Raw genomic sequence first — 7,681 nt, 5'->3', positions numbered from 1 at the left:
TGTTTGGATGTCTCCGTTTGTTATTTTATTTAGTTAGGAAGACAATAGTTCAAATTAACATAAGAAAACAAATATATAAGTTTAACTATTAATACTTTTAGCAGTCTCATGCAACACAAAGCTTTACAACTGCCTGTTACCACATTTTCTGCTAAAACACTGTAAGACTATTCATAACTGTTGATATAACCTGGTGCATAATACCAAATAACCATAGTTATACTATAGTGAAAAATGTAGCAAAAATACCATGGTAAATTCCGAAAGTTTTTCTGCTTTATTGTACTGGCACACGTTATTTACAACCCGAGTTAGTGATTTTTGATCAAATTCCTGTTTTGGCAAAAAAGTAATTGCATTTGTGCTAAAGACATTTGAAACACAAAACAATTCATACAATGACGCGTTTGTTTTCAATACGATCTTCGTAACAAAGAGTAATTGTAATTAGGAGATCATTTTGTGACAACTTTCCCCAAACAAATGTTTGAAATCAACACTAATGATGCAGTTTTAATTCAATAATGATGATTGATGTTGTAAAACCATCGTCGTTTGTTGCGCTCACAACTTCGATGTTCATCCCTCCCCGCGCGCGCAAGATCTTGCGAGTGCGCGCCTATCAGCTGCTCGCGCTCATTCAGCTCAAGCTGAAGATGGCGGAGCGACGCGAGCGGCACGGGATGCGCTCGCCCGATATCTGCGCAAAGTTCTTTCTATGACGCGCGAAGGATGTGGATCCACGCGTGAGTGAAGCCTTCATAAAGTGGACATTTAAAGCGGTACGTATATGCGCGATGAATCGTGTGCTGCGTGCGTGACGCGCGTGGCTGTTTGTGTTAGAAACGTACACATAGACGTATGGCATTGACTTCGGTTGCAATGTGGCAGCGCGATGGATGCAGAAACATCGCGCCTGCTGCCTTGAGCAAAGCACGGAGTCGAGATTGACAGGTTTGCTGGGGTGGATAACTATGTGCCAGCCAAGAGTTTCCGTTGACAGGCTGTAAATACATACACGGTACTATTGTTCGCGAAGTTTTGTTCTCGAGACCTTTAAAATCCCAGGCGTTTGCGGCTCTTTAACAATGTTCTGTAAACATGTTTTGTTGTGTCAAATGTAGGTTGTGTCAAGCCTTTGCGACTGATGAAAATACAGGAGGCTGTTGCACCTTTAGTCATATGAACACATGAGATGAATCGAGTCCCAGGTGACTTCAACCTGTTGTGTTTAAACTCGTTTGATGTTGTCTTTTGGGTATTGTGACAACATGTGGTTGGTGATACAATGCCAAGATGCTTGTGGGATGAATGTGTATGTGTTTTTAATCTAGTCTGTCCACGAAGGTTTTTTCAAAGGGTGGTGCACATTATGTTGAGATTGTTGCAGCTGGCATATTTCTAGCATAACGTATTTCAATACGCAAGCACCTGTATACTTTCCAGGTGCTTGGAAATTATTTCTTCGGGGTGATCTGACTTTTATTTTGGGTTTCTCTTTCTGCTGATGCTGGCAGAATAGTTTCACTGCATTCGTTTTTGCGACGTTTGGCGCAAGACTTGCACTGAACAAAATCATGCCTCATTTTATGCGATATTGATAAGATGTCAGTACTTCCAAAATGAACGTGAGCGACTCCAGGGTCAGAAACAAAAGCCCCCATTGAAGTTTTGAAAGAAATAACTGCTGTGCGGAGCGATGGCACATTTGTAGTGAAATTGGGAAAGTCATTTTTTTCTCGATGTTTCAACCTCGACTCTGTTATTAAAGTCGGCGGCTATTGTAGCAGAAGAAGGAAATAAAAGACCTCCCGCTTCCTTTGAAATGAACCTATTAATGCCTCTCATTGGGTTGAGAAATCCAATAAGTGCTGGTCATAGTCCTGAAGATAAACTGCAGTCGTCGAGTGCCTCATTCATGTCTTTCCTTGATGAGTCAGATATAATTAAAGATTGTTGCCCGTGGGCTTCATTCTCCAGGCTGCAATTTGTTTCATGAAGAGCTTAATCAGTGTTCAATAAAAGTGTCGCCGTACTCGTTTATGTGCTTCTGGCGAATCTTGTCTGCCCTGTACAGCCACGACCACCAAGACTTCATACACATGACGCATATTAAGCGCAGTCAAACGCACACCTGTGTAAATTAGTACATAATAATTTCTGTGATGCACCGGCATGCATAGTCCAGCCAATGATAACATTCTGTCCTGTATTTTTATTGTGTTCGTGGAACACACAAGGAGTATGTTTTTTCATACAATGACAATTCCGCATGGTTTGTCAAAATAGGCCCTAAACATTATAATTACCGCTTATTAAATACATAATAAACTATAATCTAATACGGACTACACCTGATATGTCATGTTCTTTATTGGAGCATGACAGGTGCGGTCATTATGAACTGTGAAAGATACCACCCCAGGATTAGTGGCCAAAACACAATGTACCAAATGTAGTGGATTGAAGTAATGAAGTCTGTTTGTACTGTATGTGCCTTGGCTTGTTTAATGACCTCAAATTCAGTGTAACACCCATGTTCTGGTAATAGTTATTAGCGAGGCATTGTCTTTTCAACTGGTGACATGGTTGAGGCTTCAGGCAATGCTTTTTCAAGTAATAACTGTTTTTGTGCTTGTTTTATAAGGGGTGGTTGGCGCGGTTGCGGTCTGTTTGTGGTGTGGAATGCTGCAAGTTCGGTGAAGTCCTAACCAATTTCTGTAAAATTCGCCTTAGTTCCCAAACACAGTTGCTCATGAGTCACTGAATTCTCTAAACACTTGTTTACACTGTGAATGATTTTGCTATTAGTATTAGATTTGTTTGGGTATTTTGGGGTGTTTCTGTTTGCTTAATGGCCTCATAGTCACATCTTTATTCAGTATAGCAATAACAAAACTCTGGCTCTGATTTCAAATCCCAGTTTTTTTGGCATCTTATGGCAACAAAGACACATCTGGAAATTGGGCATCATCAGGCATACATGTATGCCTCTAGGAGACCTTTTTGGGCAAATTTAAAGACATGCATGTGTTTTGTATTTGCAATCCTATAATACGGTGGAAAGAAACATTAAGATGACACAATAAGTTAGAGAAATGTCTATTATCAATAGCATTTTATATTGATATATGATTTATAAGCTACATAAATGTTAAATTTTAATACATAAGTATCTAATGTTCGTTAAGATATACATGCATCTGTATACACAGCATACATATATATATATTATGTATTTATTATTATGCGTACAATTAGTCACGACTCAACGTTTGACAGGCCTGAACGTAATGACAAAAGTATTGATTAAAAACAGATACGTTATACCAAACCAATATTTGTGTTTGCGGATTTTTGGAAAAATCTCTCAGAAGATCGGCTCGGTTTTACAGTAGCTGTGTATCGCATATGAAACGTTTAGTGATGAAATTTTCTTTTAATCATAAGTTTATTATTTGTAAAAAAACATAACCTCTCTTAAATGATGAATTAGTTAAACTCTTCAGTTGTTCTTATAGTTCAAAGGTCATCATGACTGATTTACCTTCTAAATATATAAGAAATCCAGAGCCACGTATCCAGCATCAGTAAGAAGATATATAAACCAACAGGTGAGGTGTCAGGTAAAGGTGAAGATCAACATACTATCAATACAATACATGTGGTAAGACAGTGGTAGGGTCACTTCTAGACGAGCGTATTCTGTCCCCAGGCGACAGCCTCCAAGCCGAGAGTTCCAGCTTTCTCCAAGAGTGAAGTTAAGAATGGATGGAAGCAATGTTAAAAACTCCGGCAGGGGGGATGGTGGCAGGCAGCTCCACGGGGAGCCAAGAGCTGTCTGGTCAGGGATCAAATTCTCGCGCTGTTGGCTAGCTCGCATCCATAATTCATGTGCTTTTTCACTAGCAGAGGAAAATGGAAAATTTGCAGCGCTTTTTCCGTCAACGCTCTCTCTTTCGGTCTTGTATTTGCTTGTGTCCTTTTATTTCATCAAGCCGGTCCAGAGTTTCTCTTGACATGAAAGGGTCTGCTTGACAGCAGGCATTATTTACTGGGAAATCCATAGATTTTGGGTTGGCCGAATATGGCGTCTACACTCATTCCTGTGGCTCTTGACCGTTTTCTTATTTTCCTCCGTTTGCATACTTTCATACGGATGTTGCTTTACATACAGATGAATCCAACTTTTTATAGGTTTTTCTTTTTCATTGGGGTTTTAGATTTTAAGTATGATGTATTTTGCATCATTTAGGAACATTCCTTTTGTCAGATATAGGATGTAGCTAGTAGAGACTATATCAAGCCCAGCAGGGAATATATTTTTCACTCTGATAAATCCATTTTCATTCAGGCAGAAATTGTTCTTCCCTCCCTTTAATCCGATCTAATGGTCATTCTGGACGGAAAAGCTCACATGTTGTAAGGTTAACACCCACATGAAAACAAATGTTTGATTCCCATTTCTGTAAGTAAAACAAATCCCACGTGGTTCCACAACAGTGCTTCATAAGCCGAGATCAGGCTTTGTTTTGATTACTAATGGAGGCCGTGTGTTACCCAAAATGTTTATCACACAGTTTAATGAAATCAAAATGATCCTCCCTTTTTTGGCCCTGTACACGAACCTAGACTGATCCAGTGTAGTCATACAATTTGGGTTAGATGAAAAACATGTTTATCTTGAATAAATATATTTGGTTGCCTCTAGAGCTTTCTGTTCTTATTTTATGTTTGAGTATCGCATATTTTGTCTTAAATTCCCATTGGTAAATCCCGATTAGACTCGTGTGCCTTTCAGTTGTGTAGATGCTTTCTGCATTCATCACCAGATGCATCGCCATCATAACCGTTGTTAGAAGCTAATTTTTCTGGTTATCAGTTTATTTGTTTGGTGTGTGTGTGTGTGTGTAAGAGATTTCTTTTTTGCTCTCTTAAAATTTCTGGAATATAAATGACTGGAGGTTTTCCTCACGCTGGGCTGCTTTTGCATCAGATCTCCGTTACGGTATGTGCTTTGGACTGAAGAAGCTCCAAAGCCTGTCATGTTGCTGCTATAAATGGAAATGCCTCATTATGGCCTTTGATATTTCTTGGCTATCTTTTGTCACACTGTCAGAGTAATCTGTCTTTATAATTATACAATATAAAGCAGTGTATTGCAGTGTCTTCTTTTTCACATTGAAGCAAATCTCCTTCTGTAAACTAAAATAGATGTACCCAGTCTCATGGTGTGCAGTATTTCAGTTCTGGTCTCATAGCTATTTTTAAGTTTTTATTATTTGATTAGTTTAGTTTTGTATTATTGCAATATGATTGAATACTTGGTCTTTGATAAAGTTTTTATCATTTAGACACCTACTTAAACCGAAAAGTTGCTGAAAAGTGCAGTCTATTAATGTTCAGATGTAACCACGGCCAAAGCTTTCTCAATCTGTACTTGAACAATTGTAGTTCTGGATAACCAGCCTATATGTTAGGGTCATTCAGATGGGCCAGGGTAACCGAGCAAATCCCATTTTCTTTTGACCAACCGCACTCCGTGTTCCCAGAGAGCATCCACTGTGACTCTGTGATGTCATCGTCGGAAGTATCATAATCCACCTCTCAGCATTAATTCTTTGTCCCTCTTTGTGTCTTTATTTGATGATTTAATGGATCTTTTTCATTCGAGCAAACAGATGAGATTCGCTCTGGACTTTATCCTGATTGTGTATCTAAGGATCTGACCTCTTTACAGAGAGCAAACCAATGACTGTGTTACACAATGCCGCTTTTACTCGTCGTAAAGCAGTACTAGTCATTAATTATGAAGATGGAGCGTACGAGGAGCATACATTTGCATATATTTGCATTGTAAGTGTACGCTTTTTTAACTTAATTTGATTAAATGTTAAGCGGGCAAGCAGACCTAGATTTTGCACAAAGTTCATTGTACAGCGGGTACAGCAGATATGCATTTATCAGGGCTATAAAAACATAAGTGCATTTAATTGATTAAAATAGGTTTGACAGCATTTTTTTAACACAGTTACGCATTTATCATATTATTTTAACATAATTGTAGTGTAACACAGTTGCTTGTAAATCAGCAGCAAAAGCATTTCAGATATTATGTCAGTGTACAAAATTCTCTTTTGATGCAGTGACTATTTATACCACTGCATAGATCTTTCCTCAGCCTTCCGCAAAGATCTTTTACCCTCATGTATTTTAGAATTCTGCCCGTCTCAGATCATCTCACAGATCATTTGAATTGAAAAAATGTCATTTGTTCCAGTTGTCGGGCGAAAAAAACAAAAAAAACAAAGAGAAACCCTCATTCCATTTTCTTATTCAGAGGCTTGTAATGGGATACTCTACTTCTCCTTAGTGTCTGTGAATCCACAATGAGGTTCCTCTCTCTCTCGCACTGCCTTTTGAGTACCGGCTTTAGCCGAGGGCTTTGTTGCTGCCGGATTGTGTGGAATATTTACTTTGAATTCGAAGCAGGTGATACATGTAGACTTCATAACATGTACAATGGTATATGTATTGATGTCAACAGTGAGGTCAAAGGTTGTGGACGTAGATGATTGTATATTGTGGCTGTATATTATTTTAATTCACCCGTCGCAAAGCTTCCCTTATCATAATGGTTACATTTCTGTGCTTTGAAGGGCTGCAGCTGCCAGGCGTCCCACGGGGAGTCTAAATCCCCCTGCCTGTAGTTACTGAGCCGAGCATCTTCCAGAATACCCCTAATGCTCTGCCCGTCTCCTGGGACGCAATCAACTCCACACGTCCCATAATCTCATAAAGAAAGAGAGAGTGCTTCATTCCAAGTGGCACATAATGAAAATTCTCACCTGTGACACTTTGGCACAGAGTCTTGCAGCCACGCTATGCATGTGTGTGTCAGTGGATGCTTGCTTCGAGCATCCTGAGATCAGCAGGTTCACTAAATAATTGATACTTTTTCAGTTACGAACATCCTCTGAGAGACCGTATTCGAGAAACGCAATGGCTTGATTGTGTAATCCTAAACATTGAATATGTCATCAAGGTGCTGTAGTTTTGTTCTGATTTTGACCCATCTGTTAGAGTTCTCAGTCTTTAGCTGTGTTCGCATGCGCCCTACCATAGTAATTACTCTTCCACGAGTTGTTGTCAGTGGCAGGATGGAGCGCCTGCCAGCTTCAACCTCACAGGCCTGGGTTACAGGAGGTCGTCCAACAGACGTTTTCTATGGCTTGTTTCCATAGGGCCTCCACTGCCACACTGATTAAAACCCGAGGTGATCTTCTGCAGTTTAAGAGACTGTGCACATGGTTTGAGCTGAGGCGGTTGTTATAAGGTTTAATGAACTCCTTCAAGACACATGGATCATTTCCTTTGTTCTCTGGAATGGGATCTGTTCTTGTTTGATGCCTAATACAAGCATTTGTTTTCATTTTACAAAGATAGGTGCATGGCTGAATAGTAGAGCGCATTCACAACACGCATTACACAATTGTCATTTTGGGGTGAACTGTCCCTTAAATTCAGTTTTAGCCAAAACAATTTTGGTTAGTTTAATGGTTTTCAAAAATGGATTCACAAGTTTGTGGGTTTAATAATTGTTGTTACACTTGACATTACATGTTCACCTAGCAGTTTTTCAAGGATTGTCTAAAGGACTTTATCACAAAGCAAGGTGAAC

The 7,681-nt window shown here is 39.4% G+C and overlaps 1 protein-coding gene across 2 annotated transcripts in view; it reads left to right on the top strand.

Moving 5' to 3' along the window:
* Nucleotides 1-566: 566 nt before the first annotated feature.
* Nucleotides 567-7,681, top strand: part of ndst2b (N-deacetylase/N-sulfotransferase (heparan glucosaminyl) 2b) — a 51,817-nt gene continuing 44,702 nt past the window's right edge. The window contains exon 1 of one of the 2 annotated variants that reach the window (XM_079475834.1): nt 567-782. The gene's annotated coding sequence lies outside the window, so the exon portion shown is untranslated. The remainder of the gene's footprint in view (nt 783-7,681) is intronic. The other variant, XM_079475835.1, reaches the window with a different exon arrangement.

Source organism: Barbatula barbatula (genome assembly GCF_947034865.1).
Source record: "Barbatula barbatula genome assembly, chromosome: 16".
NCBI classification, from domain to species: Eukaryota; Metazoa; Chordata; class Actinopteri; order Cypriniformes; family Nemacheilidae; genus Barbatula; species Barbatula barbatula.
Note: the sequence above shows the minus strand (reverse complement) of the source record. Positions and strands in the feature narration are given on the sequence as shown.